Source organism: Triticum dicoccoides, chromosome 1B, assembly GCF_002162155.2.
Source record: "Triticum dicoccoides isolate Atlit2015 ecotype Zavitan chromosome 1B, WEW_v2.0, whole genome shotgun sequence".
NCBI classification, from domain to species: domain Eukaryota; kingdom Viridiplantae; phylum Streptophyta; class Magnoliopsida; order Poales; family Poaceae; genus Triticum; species Triticum dicoccoides.
Genome location: NC_041381.1, coordinates 497,201,095 through 497,225,988, shown reverse-complemented (window position 1 = coordinate 497,225,988; position 24,894 = coordinate 497,201,095). Strand labels below are relative to the sequence as shown.

Here is a 24,894-nt window from a genome sequence, read left to right as displayed (position 1 = left end):
AATCTATAGGTAGTATCGGGGGGTATGAACCATGGAGAAGTTGGAATACAGTAGATATAACACCAATATAAATTTAGAATGAGTTCACAATAGTACCTAAAGTGGTAATTTATTTTATTATACTAACGAATCTTACAAGTTTTCTGTTGAGTTTTGCGTTGTGAAGTTTTCAAGTTTTCAGTAAAGTTTTGATGGACCATGGAATAAGGAGTGGAAAGAGCCTAATCTTGGGGATGCTTAAGGCACCCCAAGGTAATATTTAAGGACAACCAAGCATCTAAGCTTGGGGGTGTCCCGGATGGCATCCCCTCTTTTGTCTTCAATCAATTGGTAAATTTACTTGAGGCTATATTTTTATTCACCACATGATACGTGTTTTTCTTGTATGATATGATTCTTTAACTTTTTAGTTTGCCACAATCATCCTTGTTGAACACACCTTTTGAGAGGAACACACATCAATCATGAATTTATTAGAATACTCTATGTGGTTCACTTATATCTTTTGAGCTAGGTAGTTGCTCTAGTGCTTCACTTATATCTTTTTAGAGCATGGTGGTGGTTTTATTTTGTAGAAATTGATGAACTATCATTCTTCACTTATATTGTATGTTCCAATGATGGGCTTCCTCAAATTTCCCTAGGTTTTCGTGAGCAAGTAAGTTGGATGCACACCCACTTAGTTTCTTTTTGAGCTTTCATACACTTATAGCTCTAGTGCATCCATTGCATGGCAATCCCTAGTCACTTGCATCGATATCAATTGATGGGCATCTCCATAGCCCATTAATTTGCCTAGTTGATGTGAGACTTTCTCTTTTTTGTCTTCTCCTCACAACCTCCACCTTATTCTATTCCACCTATAGTGCTATATCCATGGCTCATGCTCATGTATTGCGTGAAAGTTGAAAAATCTTGAGAACATTAAAAGTATGAGACAATTGCTTGGCTTGTCATCGGGGTTGTGCATGATGAAATACTTTGTGTGATGAAGATAGAGCATAGCCAGACTATATGATTTTGTAGGGATAACTTTCTTTAGCCATGATATTTTGAGAAGACATGATTGCTTTATTAGTATGCTTGAAGTATTATTGTTTTTATGTCAATATCAAACTTTTGTTTTGAATCTTATGGATATGAATATTCATGCCACAATAAGAAGAATTGCATTGATAAATATGTTAAGTAGCATTTCACATCAAAAATTCTGTTTTTATCATTTACCTACTCGAGGACGAGCAGGAATTAAGCTTGGGGATGCTTGATACGTCTCCAACGTATCTATCATTTTTTATTGTTCCATGCTATTATATTATCTATTTATATGCATTAATATTCTATTTTATATTATTTTTGGGACTAACTTATTAACATAGTGCCCAGTGATAGTTTCTGTTTTTTCCTTGTTTTTGTCTTTTATAGAAAAGGAATATAAAATGGAGTCCAAACAGAATAAAACTTTACGATGATTTTTCTTGGACCAAAAGAAACCCATGAGACTTGGACATTAGGCCAGAAGACCTATGAGGCGGCCACAAGCCATAGGGGCACGCCCCGGGGGGGCGCACCCAGGGCTTCTGGGCCCCTCATAGACCTACTAACCCTAATCCTTGCACTATAAATCCTCAGATATTCCCCCTATACCAGAGGGCACACCAAAAATACTTTTCCGCCGATGCAAGCTTCTGTTTCCTGTGAGATCCCATCTTGGGGCCTTTTTTGGCACTCTACCGGAGGGGGATTCGATTACGAAGGGCCTCTACACCAACCTTGCTGCCCTTCCAATGACATGTGAGTAGTTTACCACAGACCTATGGGTCCATAGCTAGTAGCTAGATGGCTTCTTCTCTCTCTTTGCTCTTCAATACAATGTTCTCCTCGATGTTCTTGGAGATCTATTCGATGTAATCTTCTTTTGAAATGCGTTTGTTGAGATCCGATGAATTGTGGATTTATGATCAAATTATCTATGAATATTATTTGAGTCTTCTTTGAACTCTTTTATGCATGATTGAGATAGCTTAGTAATTCTCTTTGATCTATCGATTTGGTTTAGCCAACTAGCTTTGTTTTTCTTGCAACGGGAGAAGTGCTTTGTGATGGGTTCAATCCTGCGGTCTCCTCACCCAGTGACGGAAGGGGTAGCAAGGCACGTATTGTATTGTTTCCATTAAGGATAAATAGATGGGGTTTATATCATATTGCTTGAGTTTATCCCTCTACATCATGTCATCTTTCTTAAGGTGTTACTCCATTCTTGTTAACTTAATACACTAGATGTATGCTGGATATCGGTCAATGTGTGGAGTAATAGTAGTAGATGCAGAATCGTTTTGGTCTACTTGTCACGGACATGATGCCTATATTCATGATCATTGCCTTAGATATCATCATAACTATGCACTTTTCTATCAATTGCTCAACAGTAATTTGTTTACCCACCATATGCTTTATTCAAGAGAGAAGCCTCTAGTGAAAACTATGGCCCCGGGTCTATTTTCCATCATATATTTTCAGATCTATAAACCAAAAAACACAAAAAATACCTTTCTGCACTTTATTTGTATTTACTTTATTTTGCCTTTTATTTATCTTTTATATCTATCTCTATTAGATCTCACTCTTGTTCATGACTGTGAAGGGATTGACAACCCATTTTTCGCGTTGTGTGCAAGTGTTCGTTAGTTTGTGCAGGTGCATATATTGGAGACATGCTTGTGCCTCCTACTGGATTGATACCTTGGTTTTTAACTAAGGGAAATACTTATATCTACTTTGCTGCATCACTCTTTCCTCTTCAAGGGAAAAATCAATTCAAGCTCAAGAAGTAGCAATGGTCTGGGTGGGGTTGGGTGTGGATTGATCGATATACCCATATAACCCGACCCCATGAATTGGGAGCGAGCTTGGGCTTTCCAGTGGACATAGTTGGTTCAGTTCAAAGGTTTAGATGTGGTATAGTTGAGGCCAGGTGAAGAGACTTTGGTGGAGGAGGACATGGCTGCTCAAGGTGGAAGATGAAGGCTGATGATGGCTGCGGTGGTGAGGGGCTTGCTAGATGTGATTGAATAAGGAGGCTCTGTATACCATGTCAAGATGGGTAAAGCATCTGAACTCCCAACAGAGGAGCCCACATAATTTTATATTGATCTGGTCGTGGTGATTACAAAAGTGTTTCGGTTAGGACTCCTAACCGAGAGAGAGAGAGAGAGGAGAGATCTTATAGGAGGGAGATAGCGATTAACCAACTAAATAACAATAAAGGTTCCTATCTCTACCAGAACATGGTATACAAGTAATGCGCCATAATATTACTTTAACACCATGTACACATTTTGAATTCATCAGAGAGCATTTTAAGGGTATTGGCAAAGATTCTAGAATTTTGAATTGGCTGGTAAGCAAGCATGAGGTCTTGTAACAAACTTGATTTATGTTGCAAAATTGCATGGACTAGTAAAGTTTCCTATGACATATGCAACGTTTTAGTCTAGTTATGCCTTATAGGAACGACTTTATTTTTATATAATACTGGAAGTGTACATTGACAAACTAATTAGCCCCTTTTTCCATTTCCCATGCAGCATTCTTTTTTCAAGCAGTTCTACGGATCAGTAAGTAAAGCCGACTACATCATAACGTGTCTTGGTGTTTTCATGGTAAGTGTAGCTTGTAATAAGCTGACCTTGCATGCTTTCCTTGGTTAGGATAAGGTGAGCAAAGAGCATCACACATACTGGCGGAGCTTCATGGGGCCAAATGGGGCAATTGCCCCCCCCCCCCTACTCTAGGAAAACTCTTAAGTGTACCCCTAATATTATTAGGCTTGAATATCAAAGATTTTTCTGAGTTCATGCATAACTTATCTTCTTTGCCCCCTTAACTCTGATTAACCACCTCAACAATCTTCATCAAGCTCCGCCACTGATCACACAAGTTTCTATACAAGTTAGCTCAACTCCTGTCGTGTCTATTCTTCTTTAGCTGGTACTTGTGGGTCTTCGTAGTGATCTTTCTGTTGCTGAATGTTAATGGTAAGTTGTAGTCATCTTTTCTGAACAGCACTTGTATGCACTGCAGTAACTCTGTGTTTGAGCCAGTTTCAGTTTTTTTTTGAAATAAGGTCCTAAATGCTCTAGTTTGAATAAGAAAAAAAACAATCATGACATGTTTACATATTCCAAATTCAAATTAGATTCTTTAGCAGTTACGCTGGTAATGGGCAAAAAATGAGAACCTTTCATCAGAATTGTTTTGTTCTGCAAGATGGTTCCCTAAACCTTGTCAAAAATATATTTCATTATTTAATCTTCTTGAAGCTATCTTACACCACATTTTGCTAATCTGCAGGGTGGCATGCATACTTTTGGATTGTGTTCATTCCCCTTATTGTAAGTGCATACATAATGATGTGTTACTTTAAACATTCGCTATGAGCCTATTTCTTTGGTTAGCACAAAAAATCACTTGTGGTTAACTGAAAACTGCAGCCGGAACAAAGTAGTCTCAGCACCACATCATGTACTAATTCAAGGATCGTTGCTTAGCACGGAAGGAAACATATGAATCAACCATATATGGAGATACTAGGTTCAGCTTGAACCTAGGACATGTCTTGGGTGCAAGAAGTAGCTAGGATGGACAAGTACTAGCTTATTTCAGCAAGTAGCTAGGACAAGTCCTATGTGCTCTCAACCCAGAATTTCAACAGCAAGTAGCTATCACAGAGACACCAGATTTACATGGAAAACCCCTCAACCTAAAGGGAAAAACCACGTGTTGAAGCCACCCAAATCCTCTTCCACTATTATGTGTGGGATACAACAAGTTCTTCTCTAGACAACACTAGAGGTTCTCATACATCAAGATTTCTGAATCTTAGATGAACACAACAAGATTTGGGGCTGAAGAGCTAGGGATTGGAACAATCACACGAAAGATGGTGGAACCGCAACTTGAAGGAGACAAGGTAGTGGATCTAGACCATCGCAACCTTGGGGAGGAGCTCCCTTTGCTTCTTCCTTCAATCTTCCTCTCTTCCCTTTCTCTCTTGGTTTTCTCTCTTCTTCTCCCTAGGATGAGCTGATTTTCGTCACACTTGGTAGTGGCTGCTGGATGGCGGGTAAAGCATCCCCATACACTCTCGTGCAAAGTCCAAAATGATCCTAGATCATAATCTTAATGGGTAGTGGGCTTCTGCACCTCTTTGGGATGCCTAAAAGGCCTCAAATGGTCATCTCCTCACAGCTCACATGAGGAGGATATCCCAACAAATCTCCCCCTCCAACTCATGAGGGGGGCACCGCCACACCGCTACCTTGCAACATGCTTGTAGCTTCTCACTTGGCAATATCTTTGTCTCGTATCCGAACCATTATCGTTGGTATGGATCTTCTCAAGTTTCAGCAACTTGGGACTCACAACATCTCAAATCCAATGATACATCACATCAATGTGTTTGGTTCGAGAGTGATAGCTTGAATTCTTGGCAAGATGAATAGCACTTTGAGTGCCACAAAACAAAACATGCTTCTCTTGTTTCATGCCAAGCTTTTGCAAGAAATTCTTCATCCACAAAATTTCCTTGCCAGCATCAGCTGCTGCTATGCAGTCAGCTTCTATAGTTGATGTAGAAATGCATTTCTGCGATCTTGATTGCCATGATATTGCCCCCCTGCATAAGTCATCAGGTATCCAGATGTGGGCTTCCTACGAACCTTGTCACCTGCATAATCTGCATCTGTATAGCCCTGCAATACAACATCACCGCTTCCAAAGCATAAAAAAGATGTAGAAGTACCCTTGAGATACCTGAGAATCCACTTCACTACTTCAAAGTGAGCTTTACCTAGATTTCTCATGAACCGGCTAACAACTCCAACTACATAGGCAATGCCAGGCCTAGTGCATACCATGGCATACATCAAACTGCCCACAACAGATCGGTAAGGTACTTTCCTCCTTTCTTATTTCTCCTTCTTGCTTGTAGAACATTGTATAGAATTTAGTTTGTGATGGCCTGCAAGTGGAGACATAACATATTTTGCATCTTTCATATTGAAATTTCAAGTACCTTCTCAATATATCTTTCCTACGAGAGCCAAAGCAACTTCTTTGATCTATCAAGGGAGATCTTCATGCCAAGTATTTTCTTAGTTGGTCCTAAATCCTTCATGGCAAATGATTTACTCAATGCCTTCTTGAGGAGAGCAATACTTTTTGTGCCATTTCCAACAATCAGCATATCATCAACATAAAACAAGAGAATAATGAAGTCACCCTCGGCGTACCTCTTCACAAAGACACAATGATTAGGTTGTGCTTTATGGCAACCAAGCCTAGTCATAAAAGACTCAAACTTCTTGTACCACTGCTGAGGAGCTTGCTTCAAGCCATACAAGCTCTTCTTCAATTTGCAAACTAAGTGCTCCTGGCCTGCAACCATGAATCCCTCTGGCTGCTCCATGTATATCTCCTCCTCTAGGTCACAATGAAAGAATGTTGTCTTCACATCAAGTTGTTCAGTTTGCAAATCCATGGTGGCAGCCATGCCAAGCACAACTTGGATCGAAGACATCTTGAGCACCGGAGAGAATATATCATCATAATCAGTGCCCTTTTTCTGACTGAAACCTTTCACAACTAATCTGGCCTTGTACCTTGGATGTGAGCCATTTTATTCAGTATTCACTCTATACACCCACTTGTTCTTGAGTGCTTTCTTGCCCTTTGGCGGATTCACCAACTCAAAAGTGTCATTCTCATACAGGCTTAAATTTCCTGTCAGTTTCTCTCTCAACTTTGTCATGGAACTCCTCGAAGGCTTCAAGCATCTGGTATTTGTGTTTCAGCACATACATAAAAACCTTTCTAGAATGGTCATCAATAAAAGTCACAAAGTATAATGCTCCTCCATGGGACTTTTCAGTCATGGAGCAAACATCAGTGTGCACAATATCAAGAACATTTTCTGCATGATGTGGAGGGAGTGTACGAAATGCAAGCCTATGTTGTTTGCCAGCAAAACAATATGCACAAGGTTTCAAGGATATACCTTTCAACTCAGGGAGGTACTCCATGCTAGCAAGAGCATGCATGCCCTTCTCACTCATATGCACAACCCTCTTGTGCCACAATTCAACCAAAGTGTCTTTTTCAGCAATGTTCAACACCTCATTGCACAACTTGATTTTATTCACATAAAGATTACCTTGCCTACTTCCTCGAGCCACAATCAAAGATCCTTTGGTGAGCATCAACTTTCCTTCACCAAAATAACTAGAATGTTTGATGTCATCAAGCTTGCATACTAACAACAGATTCCACATTATGTCGGGGACATGCCTCACATCGTCGAGCAAAAATCTGCAACTTGTGTTTGTTTCAATGCATATAGAGCCCTTGCCAACAATTATTGACGAACCACTATTTCCCATCCTCACTTGACCAGTAAAACCGCTAACATAAGATGTGAAATACTCCTTGTCTGATGTGACATGGAAGGATGCACCTGAATCCACAACCCAACTCATGGTATCATCACGAACAACACTATAGCATTCTTCATCTTCAATGATTAGATAATCCTCATCTGTTGTAGTCATGGCTGAACTACTCTCAACCTTTTGCTCGGTTTTCTTTGCAAGCTTCCCCTCTACAAGCTCTCTTTTGTACTTCCTGCACTCGCTCTTTATGTGTCCCAGATTGCCACAATGAAAGCAAGTAATATCTTTTCTCTGTTTTGACTTTGATCTCCTCCTGGATTTACTTCTGCCTTGCTGGACTCTTGTATTCTTGAATCCACGGTTCTCATTCTTCCCATGAGTTTTAACCACATACACATCGTAAGAAGAGGCATCACCCTTTTCCTTCTTTCTGGCTTCTCCATTTAGCATGCTATTTGCTACTTCTTGAGCTTGCGTTGATTTTACTCTTTAAGAGGAAAGGGTGATGCAGCAAAGTAGAGATAAGTATTTCCCTAAGTTAAGAACCAAAGTATCAATCCAGTAGGAGGCACAAGCAAGTCTCCAATATATGCACGTGCACAAACTAACAAACACTTGCACACAACGCGAAACGGGGTTGTCAATCCCTTCACGGTCACGAATAAGAGTGAGACCTAATAGAGATAGGTATAAAAGATAAGTAAAAGGCAAAATAAAATAAATATAAATAAAGTGCAGCAAGGTATTTTTTTTTGGTTTTTTGGTTTATAGATCTGAAAATATATGATGGAAAATAGACCCGGGGCCATAGGTTTCACTAGAGGCTTCTCTCTTGAAGAAAACATACAGTGGGTAAACAAATTACTCTAGAGCAATTTATGGAAAAGCACATAGTTATGAAGATATGAAGGAAAGATGACATGATGTAGCGGGATAAACTCAAGCATATGATATAAACTCCAATCTTTATCCTTAATGGAAACAATACAATACGTGCCTCGCTACCCCTACTGCCACTGGGTGAGCACACCGCAAGATTGAACCCATCACAAAGCACCTCTCCCATTGCAAGAAAAACCAATCTAGTTGGCCAAACCAAATCGATAGATCGGAGAGAAATACAAACCTACCTCAATCATGCATAAAAGAGTCCAGAGAAGAGACAAATAATATTCATAGATAATCTGATCATAAATCCACAATTCATGGTTCTCAACAAACACACCACAAAAGAAGATTGCATCGAATAGATCTCCAAGAACATCGAGGAGAACATTGTATAGAAGATCAAAGAGAGAGAAGAAGCCATCTAGCTACTAGCTATGGACCCGTAGGTTTGTGGTAAACTACTCACACATCATCGGAAGGGCAGCAAGGTTGGTTTAGAGGCCCTCCATGATCGAATCCCCCTTCGGCGGAGTGCCAGAAAAGGCCCCAAGATGGGATCTCACGGGAACAAAAGCTTGCGGCGGCGGAAAAATATATTTGGTGTGCCCTCTGGTATAGGGGAAATATTTGAGGATTTATAGTGCTGAGATTGGATTGGAAGGTCTCCGAGGGGCCCACGAGCCCCGAGGGCGCCCCCCTGGGGCGCGCCCCTACAGCTTGTGGCCGCCTCGTAGGTCTTTTGGCATCCTCTCCAAGTCTCGTGGGTTTTTTGTGGTCCAAGAAAAATCACCGTAAAGTTTTATTCCGTTTGGACTCTGTTTGATATTCCTTTTCTGTAGAAGTCAAAAACAAGGGGAAAAATAGGAACTGGCACCGGGCACTAGGTTAATAGGTTAGTCCCAAAATAGTATTAAATAGCATATTAATGCATATAAAACATCGAAAATAGATAATATAAAAGCATGTAACAATCAAAAAATATAGATACGTTGGAGACATATCACTATTCTTCACCATCTCGAAAGTCAGCTTCCCATCCGGAACAAAATTGCTAAGTGACACAACAAGCGTGTTCCAACTATCAGACATAGAACTTAGTAGGAACAATGCTTGCACCTCATCCTCAAAGTTGATATTCATGGTTGAAAGTTTATTTATATGGCATTGGAAGACATTCAAGTCCTCAATCACACTTGTGCCATCTTGGTACTCAAGCTTTGCAAGTTTTTTGATCATCGAGGCCTTGTTCATCGATGTCTTGCTCTCATACATAGACTCTAAGTTTTTTCACATCTCATATGCATTTGTGTCATTTGCAAGATGGTGGAAAATATTATGGTTGATGTACAACTGAATCATACCTACTGCCTTTTGCTACGTCTTGAGCTTGCGTTGGTTTTCCTTGAAGAGGAAAGGGTGATGCAGCAATAATATCATAAGTATTTCCCTCAGTTTTTGAGAACCAAGGTATCAATCCAGTAGGAGGCTCCTCAAAAGTCCCACGCACCTACACAAACAAACAAAGAACTCACAACCAACGCAATAAAGGGGTTGTCAATCCCTTCACGGCCACTTGCGAAAGTGAGATCTAATAGAGATAGTATGATAAGATAAATATATTTTTGGTATTTTATAATATAGATGCAAAAAGTAAAGATGCAAATAAAAGTAGATTGGAAGCAAATATGATAAAGAGATAGACCCGGGGGCCATAGGTTTCACTAGTGGCTTCTCTCAAGATAGCATAAGTATTACGGTGGGTGAACAAATTACTGTCGAGCAATTGATAGAAAAGCGGATAATTATGAGATTATCTAGGCATGATCATGTATATAGGCATCACGTCCGCAACAAGTAGACCGACTCCTGCCTGCATCTACTACTATTACTCCACACATCGACCGACTCCCGGCTGCATCTAGAGTATTAAGTTCATAAGAACAGAGTAACGCCTTAAGCAAGATGACATGATGTAGAGGGATAAACTCATGCAATATGATATAAACCCCATATTTTTATCCTCGATGGCAACAATACAATACGTGCCTTGCTGCCTCTGTTGTCACTGGGAAAGGACACCGCAAGATTGAACCCAAAGCTAAGCACTTCTCCCATGGAAAGAAAGATCAATCTAGTAGGCCAAACCAAACTGATAATTCAAAGAGACTTGCAAAGATAACTCAATCATATATAAAAGAATTCAGAGGAGATTCAAATATTTCTCATAGATAAACTTGATCATAAACCCACAATTCATCGGATCTCGACAAACACACCGCAAAAAGAGTTTACATTGAATAGATCTCCACAAGAGAGGGGGAGAACATTGTATTGAGATCTAAAAAGAGAGAAGAAGCCATCTAGCTAATAACTATGGACCCGTAGGTCTGTGGTAAACTACTCACAACTCATCGGAGGGGCAAGGATGTTGATGTGGAAGCCCTCCATGGTCGATTCCCCCTCCGGCGGAGCACCGGCGAAGACTCCAAGATGGGATCTCGCGGATACAGAAGGTTACGGTGGTGGACATTATGTTTCGTTGGCTCCCTGGATGTTTTTGGGGTACGTAGGCTTATATAGGAGGAATAAGTACGTCGGTGGCCGCCCGAGGGGCCCACGAGACAGGGGGCACGCCCTATAGGGGGGGGCCTACCCTCTCGTGGCCGCCTCGGCTGCTTCTTGACTTGCACTCCAAGTCCTCTGGATCACGTTCGTTCCAAAAATCACGCTCTTGAAGGTTTCATTCCGTTTGGACTCCGTTTAATATTCCTTTTCTTTGAAATACTGAAATAGGCAAAAAAACAACAATACGGGCTGGGCCTCCGGTTAGTAGGTTAGTCCCAAAAATGATATAAATGTGTAAAATAAAGCCCATAAACATCCGAAAGGGGTAATATAATAGCATGGAACAATCAAAAATTATAGATATGTTGGAGATGTATCAAGCATCCCCAAGCTTAATCCCTGCTCGTCCTCGAGTAGGTAAATGATAAAAAAGAAATTTTTGATGTGGAATGCTACCTAGCATAATTCTCAATGTAATTTTCTTTATTGTGGCATGAATGTACAGATCCAAATGATACAAAATAAAATTTCATATTGACATGAAAATGGTTATACTTCAAGCATACTAATCAAAGTAATCATGTCTTCTCAAAATATCATGGCCAAAGAAAGTTATCCCTACAAAATCATATAGTCTGACTGTTGCTCTATCTTCATCACACAAAGTATTTAATCATGCACGACCCCGATGACAAGCCAAGCAATTGTTTCATACTTTAATAATCTCAAACTCTTTCAACTTTCACGCAATACATGAGCGTGAGCCACGGACATAGCACTATATGTGGAATAGAATGGTGGTTGTGGAGAAGACAAAAAGGAGAAGATAGTCTCACATCAACTAGGCGTATCAACGGGCTATGGAGATGCCCATTAATAGATATCAATGTGAGTGAGTAGGGATTGCCATGCAACGGATGCACTAGAGCTATAAATATATGAAAGCTCAACAAAAGAAACTAAGTGGGTGTGCATCCAACTCGCTTGCTCACGAAGACCTAGGGCATTTTGAGGAAGCCCATCATTGGAATATACAAGCCAAGTTCTATAATGAAAAATTCCCACTAGTATATGAAAGTGACAACATATGAGACTCTCTATCATGAAGATCATGGTGCTATTTTGAAGCACAAGTGTGGAAAAAGAGATAGTAGCATTGTCCCTTCTCTCTTTTTCTCTCATTTTATTTTTTTTCTTTTTTTCTTTGGCCTTTTTTTTTCTTTTTGGCCTTTCTCTTTTTTTTTCTTTTTTTTGTAAAGTCCGAAGTCTCATCCCGACTTGTGGGGGAATCATAGTCTTCATCATCGTTTCCTCACTAGGACAATGCTCTAATAATGAAGATCATCACACTTTTATGGATTTACAACTCAAGAATTACAACTCAAAGCTAGAACAAGATATGACTCTATATGAATGCCTCCGGCGGTGTATCGGGATATGCAATGAATCAAGAGCGACATGTATGAAAATTATGAAGGTGGCCTTGCCACAAATACAATGTCAACTACATGATCATGCAAAAGCAATATGACAAAAGTAATGCGTGTCATATGAACGGAACGGTGGAAAGTTGCATGGCAATATATCTCGGAATGGCTATGGAAATGCCATAAGAGGTAGGTATGGTAGCTGTTTTGAGGAAGGTATATGGTGGGTGTATGGTACCGGCGAAAGTTGCGCGGCACAAGAGAGGCTAGCAATGGTGGAAGGGTGAAAAGGGTGCGTATAATCCATGGACTCAACATTAGTCAAAAGAACTCATGTACTTGTTGCAAAACCTATAAGTCATCAAAAACCAAAGCACTACGCGCATGCTCCTAGGGGGATAGATTGGTAGGAAAAGACCATCGCTCATCCCCGACCGCCACTCATAAGGAAGACAAACAATAAATAAAATTGTGCTCCAACTTCATCACAAAGCGGTTCACCATACATGCATGCTACGAGAATCACAACCCTCAACACAAGTAATTTTCATAATTACCTCAACTAGCATGACTTTAATATCACTACCTCCATATCTCAAAACAATTATCAAGCATCATATTGATCATAGCATCCAATTCTTTTCTATGATAGTTTTTATTATACCCAACTTGGATGCTCATCATTCTAGGACCAACTTTATGACCATAGCAAATACCATTCTGTTCTAAAAGACTCCCAAAAAGATATAAGTGAAGCATGAGAGACTAGCAATTTCTTCAAAATTAAGTCACCATCGTGCTCTAATAAATATAAGTGAAGCACTAGAGCAAAAACTATCAAGCTCAAAAGGTATAAGTGAAGCACATAGAGTATTCTAGCAAATCCTAATCAAGTAGGCTTCTCCCAAAAGGTGTGTACAGCAAGTATGATTGTGGTAAACTAAAAATCAAAGACTAATATAATACACGACGCTCCAAGCAAAACACATATCATGTGGCGAATAAAAATATAGCTCCAAGTAAAGTTACCAATGAACGAAGACGAAAGAGGGGATGCCTTCCCGGGGCATCCCCAAGCTTAGGCTTTTGGCTATCCTTGAATATCTTGGGGTTCCATGGGCATCCCCAAGCTTAGGCTCTTGCCACTCCTTATTCCATAGTCCATAAAAGCTTTACCCAAAACTTGAAAACTTCACAACACAAAACTCAACAGGAAACCTTATAAGCTCCGTTAGTGAAAGAAAACAAAACCACCACATAAGGTACTATAATGAACTCATTCTTTATTTAATTTGGTGTTAAAACTACTGTATTCCAACTTCTCTATGGTTTATAAACTATTTTACTAGCCATAGATGCATCAAAATAAGCAAACAACACAAGAAAAATAGAATCTATCAAAAACAGAACAGTCTGTAGCAATCTGTAACTAACGCAAACTTCTGGAACTCTAAAAATACTACCACAACAGGAAGTCCTGGACAATTTGTCTATTGATCAGCAGCAAAAAGAATCAACGTGAAAGCATGTTTCTGTGATTTAGCAAAACTAAATACGTGCGCGCAAAGTTTCTGTTTTTCAGCAGGATCAAATCAACTATCATCATAGGTTATCCTATAGGTTCTACTTGGCACAAACGCTAATTAAAAGATAAAAACACATCTAAACAGGAGGTAGATGCAATATTTATTACTAAACAGGAACAAAAGCAAAAGACACAAAGAAAATTGGGTTGCCTCCCAACTAGCGCTATCGTTTAACGCCCCTAGCTAGGCATAAAAGCGAAGATAGATCTAAGTGGTGCCATCTTTGGCACTAAATTCATAAGTAGCTCGCATCATAGATTCATAAGGTAATTTGACTTTATTTCTTGGAAAGTGCTCCATGCCTTTCTTTAATGGAAATTGGAATCTAATATTCCCTTCCTTCATATCAATAATCGCACCAATCGTTCTAAGGAAAGGTCTACCAAGAATAATATGGCAAGAAAGATTGCAATCTATATCAAGAACCATAAAATCTACGGGCACCAAATTTCTATTTGCAACAATGAGAACATCATTGATCCTTCCCATTGGCTTTTTAATGGTGGAATTCGCAAGGTGCAAATTTAAAGAGCAATCATCAAGATCATGGAAACCTAGAATATCACATAAAGTTTTCGGAATCGTGGAAATACTAGCACCCAAATCACACAAAGCAAAACACTCATGATCTTTAATTATAATCTTTGTAGTAGGTTCCCACTCATCATTAAGTTTTCTAGGTATAGAAACTTCCAAATTAAGTTTTTCATCATAAGATTGCATCAAGGCATCAACGATATGTTTGGTAAAAAGCTTTATTTTGACTATAAGCATGAGGAGAATTAACAACGGATTGCAACAAGGAAATACAACCTTCTAAAGAACAATTATCATAACCAAATTCCTTGAAATCCGAGATAGTGGGTTCAATGCTATTTAAAGTCATGACCTCTCCAATCCTACTTTTACCAAATTTAGCATCAAGATCTAAAGACTCCGAATTCTTGGGACGCCTTCTAGGCAAAGTTGACTCATCATCAATCCCATAATTATCAAGATTCATATTGCAAAACAAAGATCTAATGGGAGACACATCAATAACTTTAAGATCTTCATCATTATTTTCATGGAAACTAGAAGAACACGCTTTTATAAAGCAATCTTTCTTTGCACGCAATCTAGCGGTTCTTTCCTTGCACTCATCAATGGAAATTCTAATGGCTTTGAGAGACTCATTGATATCATGCTTAGGAGAAGAAGATCTAAGTTTAAGAGAATCAACATCAAGCAAAAGTCTATCAACGTTCCTAGCCAAATCATCAACTTTGAGCAATTTTCTTCAAGCAAAGCATTAAAATTCTTTCGAGAAATCATAAATTCTTTCACACTATTATCAAAATCAGAGTGCATATTATTAAAATTACATAATAATTATTGTAGGAATTTCCATAATTATTAGAGAAATTACTAGGGAACGGTCTAGCATTAAAGTTTCCTCTATAAGCATTGTTTCCAAAACTATTCCTACCAACAAAATTCACATCCATAGATTCATTATTATTCTCAATAAAAGTAGACAAAGGCATATCATTGGGATCAAGAGGAGTATTTTTAGTAGCAAACAATTTCATAAGTTCATCCATCTTTCCACTCAAAACATTGATTTCTTCTATAGCATGCACTTTTTTACTAGAAGATCTTTCGGTGTGCCATTGAGAATAATTAGCCATAATATTATCAAGAAGTTTGGTAGCATCTCCTAACGTGATTTCCATAAACGTGCCTCCCGCGGCCGAATCTAAGAGATTTCTAGAAGAAAATTTCAAACCGGCATAAAAATTTTGTATGATCATCCATAAATTCAAACCATGAGTAGGGCAATTGCGAATCATCAATTTCATTCTTTCCCAAGATTGGGCAATATGCTCATGATCAAGTTGTTTAAAATTCATAATATCGTTCCTAAGAGTGATAATCTTAGCGGGAGGAAAATACTTAGAGATAAAAGTATCTTTGCACTTGTTCCAAGAATCAATACTATTTTTAGGCAAAGACAAAAACCAAACTTTAGCACGATCTCTAAGTGAAAACGTAAATAACTTCAATTTAACAATATCGTTATCCGTATCTTTCTTATTTTGCATATCACACAAATCAATAAAGTTGTTTAGATGAGTAGCGGCATCTTCACTAGGAAGGCCGGCGAATTGATCTTTCATAACAAGATTCAGCAAAGCAGTATTGATTTCACAAGACACACCATCATTAAGAGGAGCAATCGGAGTACTAAGGAAATCATTATTATTGGTATTCGAGAAATCACAAAAATTGGTATTATCTTGCGCCATGGCAACAAGTAATCCAACACACAAGCAAGCAGAAAAAGGCAAGCGAAAGAGAGAGGAGATTGGGAAAGAGAGGGCGAATAAAACGGCAAGGGTGAAGTGGGGGAGAGGAAAACGAGAGGAAAATGGCAAATAATGTAAATGCGAGGGAGATGGGTTTGTGATGCTACTTGGTATGTCTTGACTTGAGCGAAGACCTCCCCGGCAACGGTGCCAGAAATCCTTCTTGCTGCGTCTTGAGCTTGCATTGGTTTTCCTTGAAGAGGAAAGGGTGATGCAGCAATAGTAGCGTAAGTATTTCCCTCAGTTTTTGAGAACCAAGGTATCAATCCAGTAGGAGGCTCCTCAAAAGTCCCACGCACCTGCACAAACAAACAAACAAAGAACTCGCAACCAACGCAATAAAGGGGTTGTCAATCCCTTCACGGCCACTTGCGAAAGTGAGATCTAATAGAGATAGTATGATAAGATAAATATATTTTTGGTATTTTATAATATAGATGCAAAAAGTAAAGATGCAAATAAAGTAGATTGGAAGCAAATATGATAAAGAGATAGACTCGGGGGCCATAGGTTTCACTAGTGGCTTCTCTCAAGATAGCATAAGTATTATGGTGGGTGAACAAATTACTGCCGAGCAATTGATAGAAAAGCGGATAATTATGAGATTATCTAGGCATGATCATGTATATAGGCATCACGTCTGCTACAAGTAGAGCGACTCCTGCCTGCATCTACTACTATTACTCCACACATTGACTGACTCCTGCCTGCATCTAGAGTATTAAGTTCATAAGAACAGAGTAACGCCTTAAGCAAGATGACATGATGTAGAGGGATAAACTCATGCAATATGATATAAACCCCATCTTTTTATCCTCGATGGCAACAATACAATACGTGCCTTGCTGCCCCTGCTGTCACCGGGAAAGGACACCGCAAGATTGAAACCAAAGCTAAGCACTTCTCCCATGGCAAGAAAGATCAATCTAGTAGGCCAAACCAAATTGATAATTCAAAGAGACTTGCAAAGATAACTCAATCATACATAAAAGAATTCAGAGGAGATTCAAATATTTCTCATAGATAAACTTGATCATAAACCCACAATTCACCGGATCTCGACAAACACATCGGAAAAAGAGTTTACATCGAATAGATCTCCACAAGAGAGGGGGAGAACATTGTATTGAGATCCAAAAAGAGAGAAGAAGCCATCTAGCTAATAACTATGGACCCGTAGGTCTGTGGTAAACTACTCACAACTCATCGGAGGGGCAAGGATGTTGATGTAGAAGCCCTCCATGGTCGATTCCCCCTCCGGCGGAGCACCGACGAAGGCTCCAAGATGGGATCTCGCGGATACAGAAGGTTACGATGGTGGAAATTGTGTTTCGTTGGCTCCCTGGATGTTTTTGGGGTACCTAGGCTTATATAGGAGGAAGAAGTACGTAGGTGGCTGCCCAAGGGGCCTATGAGACAGGGGCACGCCCTATAGGGGGGCCCTACCCTCTCGTGGTCGCCTCGGCTGCTTCTTGACTTGCACTCCAAGTCCTCTGGATCACGTTCGTTCCAAAAATCACGCTCCCAAAGGTTTCATTCCGTTCGGACTCCGTTTGGTATTCCTTTTCTTCGAAATACTGAAATAGGCAAAAAAACAGCAATACGGGCTGGGCCTCCGGTTAGTAGGTTAGTCCCAAAAATGATATAAATGTGTAAAATAAAGCCCATAAACATCCAAAAGGAGTAATATAATAGCATGGAACAATCAAAAATTATAGATACGTTGGAGACGTTTCACCTTTCTGTGCAACACTCTCCATTCTTCTTCCGTGACACCAGTGGGTATCTTTTGTTTCACAATTGGCTCATACAAATCCTTGCAATAAATGATGTCTTCCATCACGGTTTTCCATAATGAGTAATTGTAAGAGTCAAGTTTTATCATGCCACTCGTAGTAGCGCTTTCTTCCAAAGCCATTGTGAGCAGCACTTCTAGCAACAATCAAGCAACTAGGATTAGCAACCTTCTAAGAAACTAAGGCTCTGATACCACTCTATTGGGAATTAGCACACAAATGCACTTGTGATTAACTGAAAACTGCAGTGGAAACAAAGTAATCTTAGCACCACATCATGTACTAACTCAAGGATCCTTGCTTAGAACGGAAGGAAACACATGCATCAACCATATATGGAGATACTAGGTTCAGCTTGAACTTAGGACATGTCTTGGGTGCAACCAATAGCCAGGTAGGCCAAGTACTAGCTAATTTGAACAAGCAGCTAGGACAAGTCCTATGTGCTCCCAACCCAGAATTTCAGCGGCAAGCAGCTATCACAGAGATACAAGATTTGCATGGAAAACCCCCCAACATGAGGGGAAAAACCACGGGCCAAATCCACCCAAATCCTCTTCCACCATTATCAAAGGTGGGATATAATAAGTTCTTCTTGAGAGAGCACTAGAGGATGTCATACATCAAGATTTCTGAATCTTGGATGAACAAATCAAGATTTGGCGCTCAAGAGCTAGGGATTGGAATAATCTCACCAAAGATGGTGGAACCACAAATTAAAGGAGCAAGGTAGTGGATCTAGACCATCACAACCTTCGGGAGGAGCTCCCTTTGCTTCTTCCTTCAATCTTCCTCTCTCCCGTTTCTCTCCTAGTTTTCTCTCTTCTTCTCCCTTGGAGGATGAATTGATTTTCATCACACTCGGTGGTGGCTACTGGATGGAGGATAAAGCATCCCCATCCACTCACATACAAAGTCGAAAATGACCCTAGGTCATAACCCTAATGGGTAGTGGGCTTCTACACCTCTTTGGGTTTCCTAATAGGCCTCAAATGGTTATCTCCTCACAACCCACATGAGGAGGATGTCCCAACACTCTTATACTGCCCTTGCTCACTCTCTATTCCCCCTACAGCTTCTGCTAGTCGTGGGCACCAAGTTGGAGCATGTCGTAGCTCAATTAGCCCAGGATGTAGCTAAGAAGCACTCCACAGTCGAGGGCGATTTGATCATGAAGCCATCGGATGACCACTTCTGGTTTGGGCGGCCGAGGATCGTCTTGTTCCTGATCCACTTCATCCTCTTCCAAAATGCCTTGGAGATTGCATTGTTCTTCTAGATACTGGTGAGCAACTTGAGGGTTACCGGTTTCAAATTACATTCAATTAGGATCTAATGACTGATTCGTTTACCCCATTTATGTTGTATACCACCTATGGATTCAACTCCTACATCATGGGGCAAGTTGGTTTCATTGTGCCGATGCATGTGATTGGGTACCTCACACACATCTCCAACTTCTTTTCCCATTGGAAAAAGCGGACATGACTTCGTCCTTGAACTGACGCGTCCATGTATCCTTGCACTTGCAGGATCAATATTCAACTTCTCTGCAGCTACAACACCCGGCCTCTATATGCCGTTGTAACACAGGTACAACCATATTTCGACATCGTAAAATATTTTGAACCTCAACACTGATTGTTGATGCATGTTATCTGTTATGTGCAAAGATGGGGAGCTTCTATAAGAAAGAGATCTTCAATGAGCATGTCATGCAGGGTGTCTTGGGTTGGGCTCAGAAGGCTAATATGAAGAAGGGATTCAAGAAGAGCAATGGCGCGACAGAATTGAGGAGCAACATTAGTTCAACTGGGCCTTTTGCTAGGAATGAAATGATGAAACGGCCAACACGAGAAGGCAACAATGCTGGTGAAAGCATAGAATGATGCAGTACCAGTAGTGAGTAGTGTTGTCTAGAGCAATGGCTACAATGTCTATTTTGCTGCTGCAGTGAAAGCACTTAGAGAGATTTACTTCTTGCAGCCGTAAAACATTGCGGTTGCAAGGTCAGAAAAGAAATTCAATCCAAAAAGTTTATCTCTCACAGCCATAGTGCCTAAAACTCTTGCTGCTTCGGCCGCTTCTAGCGTCGTTTCATCCCGATTGGTGGTAATTTTCTCATGGACCACCTATGCCTCAGCCATCAACTAAACAATATTAATTTGTTTCGGTAGATTTTGCGAGCCATTCGATTCTGATCCAGACTCTCCTTGATATTGGTATCTAACTCCTCTAGTCGCCATCCTTCTATGGCCTAACCGTCTGCTCCCTCCCCCCATGTCAGGTGGGTGTTGTAATGCGCCACCATTCCCGGCTATCCCTCTATCCCCAATATGATCATCGTCATCGTCGGCGTCCCACCCCTACCTCCTCCTCCCGAGCACCCAAACTTGTCAATCTCTTCTTGACACCATTATTTTGGCTTCCATGGTTGCATTCTCAAGATTGTCTCATGAAACATCGCCCAACAATTTTGCCTTTTGGACCATCTCAGTCCAAGGTCGTATGCAACTTCTATAGCAAAAATTGGCAGGCCTAATATTTTTCTTGACCAAAATTTGGTCGTCTGGCCCCACACGTATTGATACATGTGTGGTGTGAGGCATGGCATATACCACTCTTAAGATGGACTCAAATCAAAAAAATGCTCAACATGGAAGTTCTTGATCTCTCATTCAAACTAAAAACTTTTCTTTTTATGTCATGTCCATCCAGTTAATTTGCGACCGCTGATAATCCCCAAGTGTAGGGAATCATCGTAGCAATTTCCAAATGTTTAAGTGATAAGCATGGAGTGTCGAACCCACAAGGAGCTAAAGGCAAGATCAATATTCTCTCAAGTCCTATCTGCCACTGATACAACTCTACGTACACCGAACGTTTGCTTCCAACTAGAAACGAGAAATAAAACTACGTTGTGGGTATGAAGAGGATAAATTTTTATGATATCAAAGAGCTAAAATATAAAAGTAGGTGCTGTTATCATAAATTTAGAATATATTACTAAATATTATAAATAGCGAGTGTGGAATAATGATGGGTCGGTGTGTGGAATTATCCTAGGCAATTGTTAACAAGACCGGTAATCACTATTGCATTTTCATATGAGGGAGAGGCATAAGCTAACATACTTTCTCTTCTTGGATCATATGCACTTATGATTGGAACTCTAGCAAGCATCCGCAACTACTAAAGATCATTAAGGTAAAACCCAACCATAACATTAACATATCAAGTCCCCTTTATTCCCATACGCCGTGACCCACTTATTCAAGTTTATGTTTCTGTCACTCAAGCAACGCAGACAATAAGTAAACCATGGACATATTGCAACACCCTATAGCGGGAATCCCTCACGCTTGCGGGACACGGAGGGCACAATAGGACAGCACCAAAATAAATCATACAACTCATACCAATATAGATCATCAATCAACCCAAAGACAAAGGATATCTACTCAAAACATCATAAGATGGCAACACATCATTGGATCATAATATGTGGCATAAAGCACCATGTTCAAGTAGGGATTACAGCGGGGTGCGAGAGAGTGGACCGCGTAAAAGAGATGAGGATGGTGATGATGATGGTGATGTTGATGAAGACGATCACCGCGGCGATGATTCCCCTCCAGATGACACTCCGGCGCCACCGAGAGAGAGGAGGAGAAGTTCTCCCCCTTGTGCTTCCTCCTCCATGGCCTCCCCCTGGATGGGGAGAGGTTCCCCCTCTGGTCCTTGGCCTCCATGGCGATGATGGCCCCTCCAAGATCCTTCCCCATGGCCACCGATGATGATGGCCCCCTCCGACAGGGTGCTAGAGAGGGCCTAGATTTATTTCTCGTGGCTACAGAGGCTTGCGGCGGCGGAACTTCCGATCTAGATTATTTTCTGGAGGTTTGGGTGTTTATAGAAGAGGTTGGCGTCGAGGACAAGTCAAGGGGGCCCACAGGGAGTCCACGAGGCACAGGGGTGCACCCCAGGGGGTGGGCGTGTCCCACCCTCATGGAGCCCACGGGACTCCCCTTCGATAGATTTTTGTTCCAATATTTTTTATATTTTCCCAAAAAAAATCCCCGTTGATTTTCAGCGCATTCCGAAAACTTTTATTTCTGCATAAAAACAATACCACGGTAGTTCTGCTCAAAACAGCATCAGTCCAGGTTAGTTCTAATCAAATCATACCAAAATCATATAAAACTACTATAAACATGGCATCAATACTTCATAAATTATAGATACGTTGGAGACATATCAGCATCCCCAAGCTTAATTCCTGCTCGTCCTCGAGTAGGTAAATGATAAAAGAAATAATTTATGAAGTGTGAATGCTAGCAAGCGCTTAAGTTTGATCAATGATAGTATCAATCATTTTTTCTAGCATCATTATATATCATAACAGTAGCTCAACTCATAAAAAATTTCATGAACTTTCTTGAAAACTAACAAACCATGCTCTTAGTCATCAAACAATTGCAATTCAACTTATTTTTGGGAAGGGTCTATGTAAGAGCTTTGGTTCAGCAAACTCCACATACTCAACTATCATTTAATCTTTCGCAGTTGCTAACACTCATGTGATATTTATGGTTTCAAAGTTTCAATCGAACATAGAGAAAGATAGGGGCTCATAGTTTAGCCTCCCAACCTTTTACCTCAAGGGTAATGTCAACAATAATAATATATGAAAACCTACATCCAAATGGATATATATATATGTGGATCGCTCCAACACAAAGTGCTTGCCAAAGTAAAAGGTGTAAAAAGGAAAGGTGATGATCACCATGACTCTTGTATAAGGGTAGAAGATAAAAGTAAAAGATAGGCCCTTCGCAGAGGGAAGCATAGGTTGTCATGCGCTTTTATGGTTGGATGCACCAAATCTTAATGCAAAAGAACGTCACTTTATATTGCTGCTTGTTATAAAGACCTATATTATGCACTCTATCGCTTTTATTTCTTCCCTATCACAAGTTCGTATAAAGCTTATTTTCTTCGCACTACTAGATCATACATATTTAAGAAGCAATTTTTATTGCATGCACGATGACAACTTACTTGAAGGATCTTACTCAATCCATAGGTAGGTATGGTGGATTCTCATGGCAAAACTTGTTTAAGGGATGTTTGGAAGCACAAGTAGTATCTCTACTTGATGCAAAGAATTTGGCTAGCATGAGAGGGAAAGGCAAGCTCAACATGTTGGATGATCCAAGACAATATAACGTTTAGGATATAGGAAAACATAACCCATTAAGTTGTCTTCCTTGTCCAACATCAACCTTTTAGCATGTCATACTTTAATGAGTGCTCACAATTACAAAAGATGTCCAAGATAGTATATTTATATGTGAAATCTCTCTTCCTTTAATATTCTTTCATGAATTGTTCAAGTGACTAATGCTGCGTTTGCTGACTTTCAATAAGTTTACTACCTATAATTATTATGTGTGAAGTCATTACTCCCCATGTTATAAGCATATGAAACATATATAAATTTAGATTTATGATATTCAATTCATTCAACCATTTACTCATAGGATATACGTGAAGCACGTGAGTAAATGGCAAACTACTCCAAAAAGATATAAGTGAAGAACACTGAGTAGTCAAATAATTAACTAGCCATGGGAGGATTCTTTTTCATTCAAGATTTCAGATCCAATGATTTTATTCAAACAGCAAGTAAAATTAAAATACGCTCCAAGCAAAACACATATCATGTGACGAATAAAAATATAGCTCCGGGTAAGGTATACCGATGGTTTTGAAGACGAAAGAGGGGATGCCTTCCGGGGCTTCCCCAAGCTTAGGCGCTTGAGTATTCCTTGAATATTACCTTGGGGTGCCTTGGGAATCCCCAAGCTTAGAGTCTTTCCACTCCTTATTCTCCTCATATCGATATCTCACTCAAAACTTAAAAACTTCAATCACACAAAACTTAATGAAACTTCGTGAGATGGGTTAGTATGATAAAGAGTAAATCATTCACTTTGGTACTGTCAAAGACAAGATTCATAATTGTTCTCACAAAATGCCTACTGTACCATATCATTTCTACAATTTATATTGAGCAATATAAGCCATAGAAACTGGAAAACAAGCAAACTATGCATTAAAACAGAATCTGCCAGAAACAGAACAGTCTGTAATGATCTGAACAACAACCATACTTCTGCTACTCCAAAAATTCTGAAATAAATTGGTGGACGTGAGGAATTTGTCTATTAATCTTCTGAAAAAAATAATAAACTCAAAATCACTCTTCTGTAAAATATGACAGCTAATCTCGTGAGCGCAAAGTTTCTGTTTTTTACAGCAAGATCACATTAACTTTCACCCAAGTCTTCCCAAAGGTCTTACTTGGCACTTTATTGAAACAAAAGCTATAAAACATGATTACTACAGTAGCTTAATCATGTGTACACAAAAAAACAGTAAACGTAAATATTGGGTTGTCTCCTAACAAGCGCTTTTCTTTAATCCCTTTTAGCTAGGCATGATGATTTCAATTATGCTCACATAAAAGATAAGAATTGAAACATAAAGAGAGCATCATGAATAATATGACTAGCAAATTTAAACCTAACCCACTTCCTATGCCTAGGTATTTTGTGAGCACACAATTTAAGGGAACAAGAATCAACTAGCATAGGAAGGCAAAACTATATAACTTTGAAACTTTAAGCACATAGAGAGGAAACTTGATATTATTGCAACTCCTACAAGCATATATTCCTCCCTCATAATAATTTTCAGTAGCATCATGAATTAGTTTAAAAATACAACCATAAAATAAAGCATTCTTTTCATGATCTACAAGCATAGAAATT

General features: G+C 39.7%; 1 pseudogene; it reads left to right on the top strand.

Annotated features, from left to right (window-relative positions):
- The first annotated feature begins 3,301 nt into the window (after positions 1-3,301).
- LOC119350507 lies at positions 3,302-19,947 on the top strand (annotated as a pseudogene).
- Positions 19,948-24,894: the final 4,947 nt, after the last annotated feature.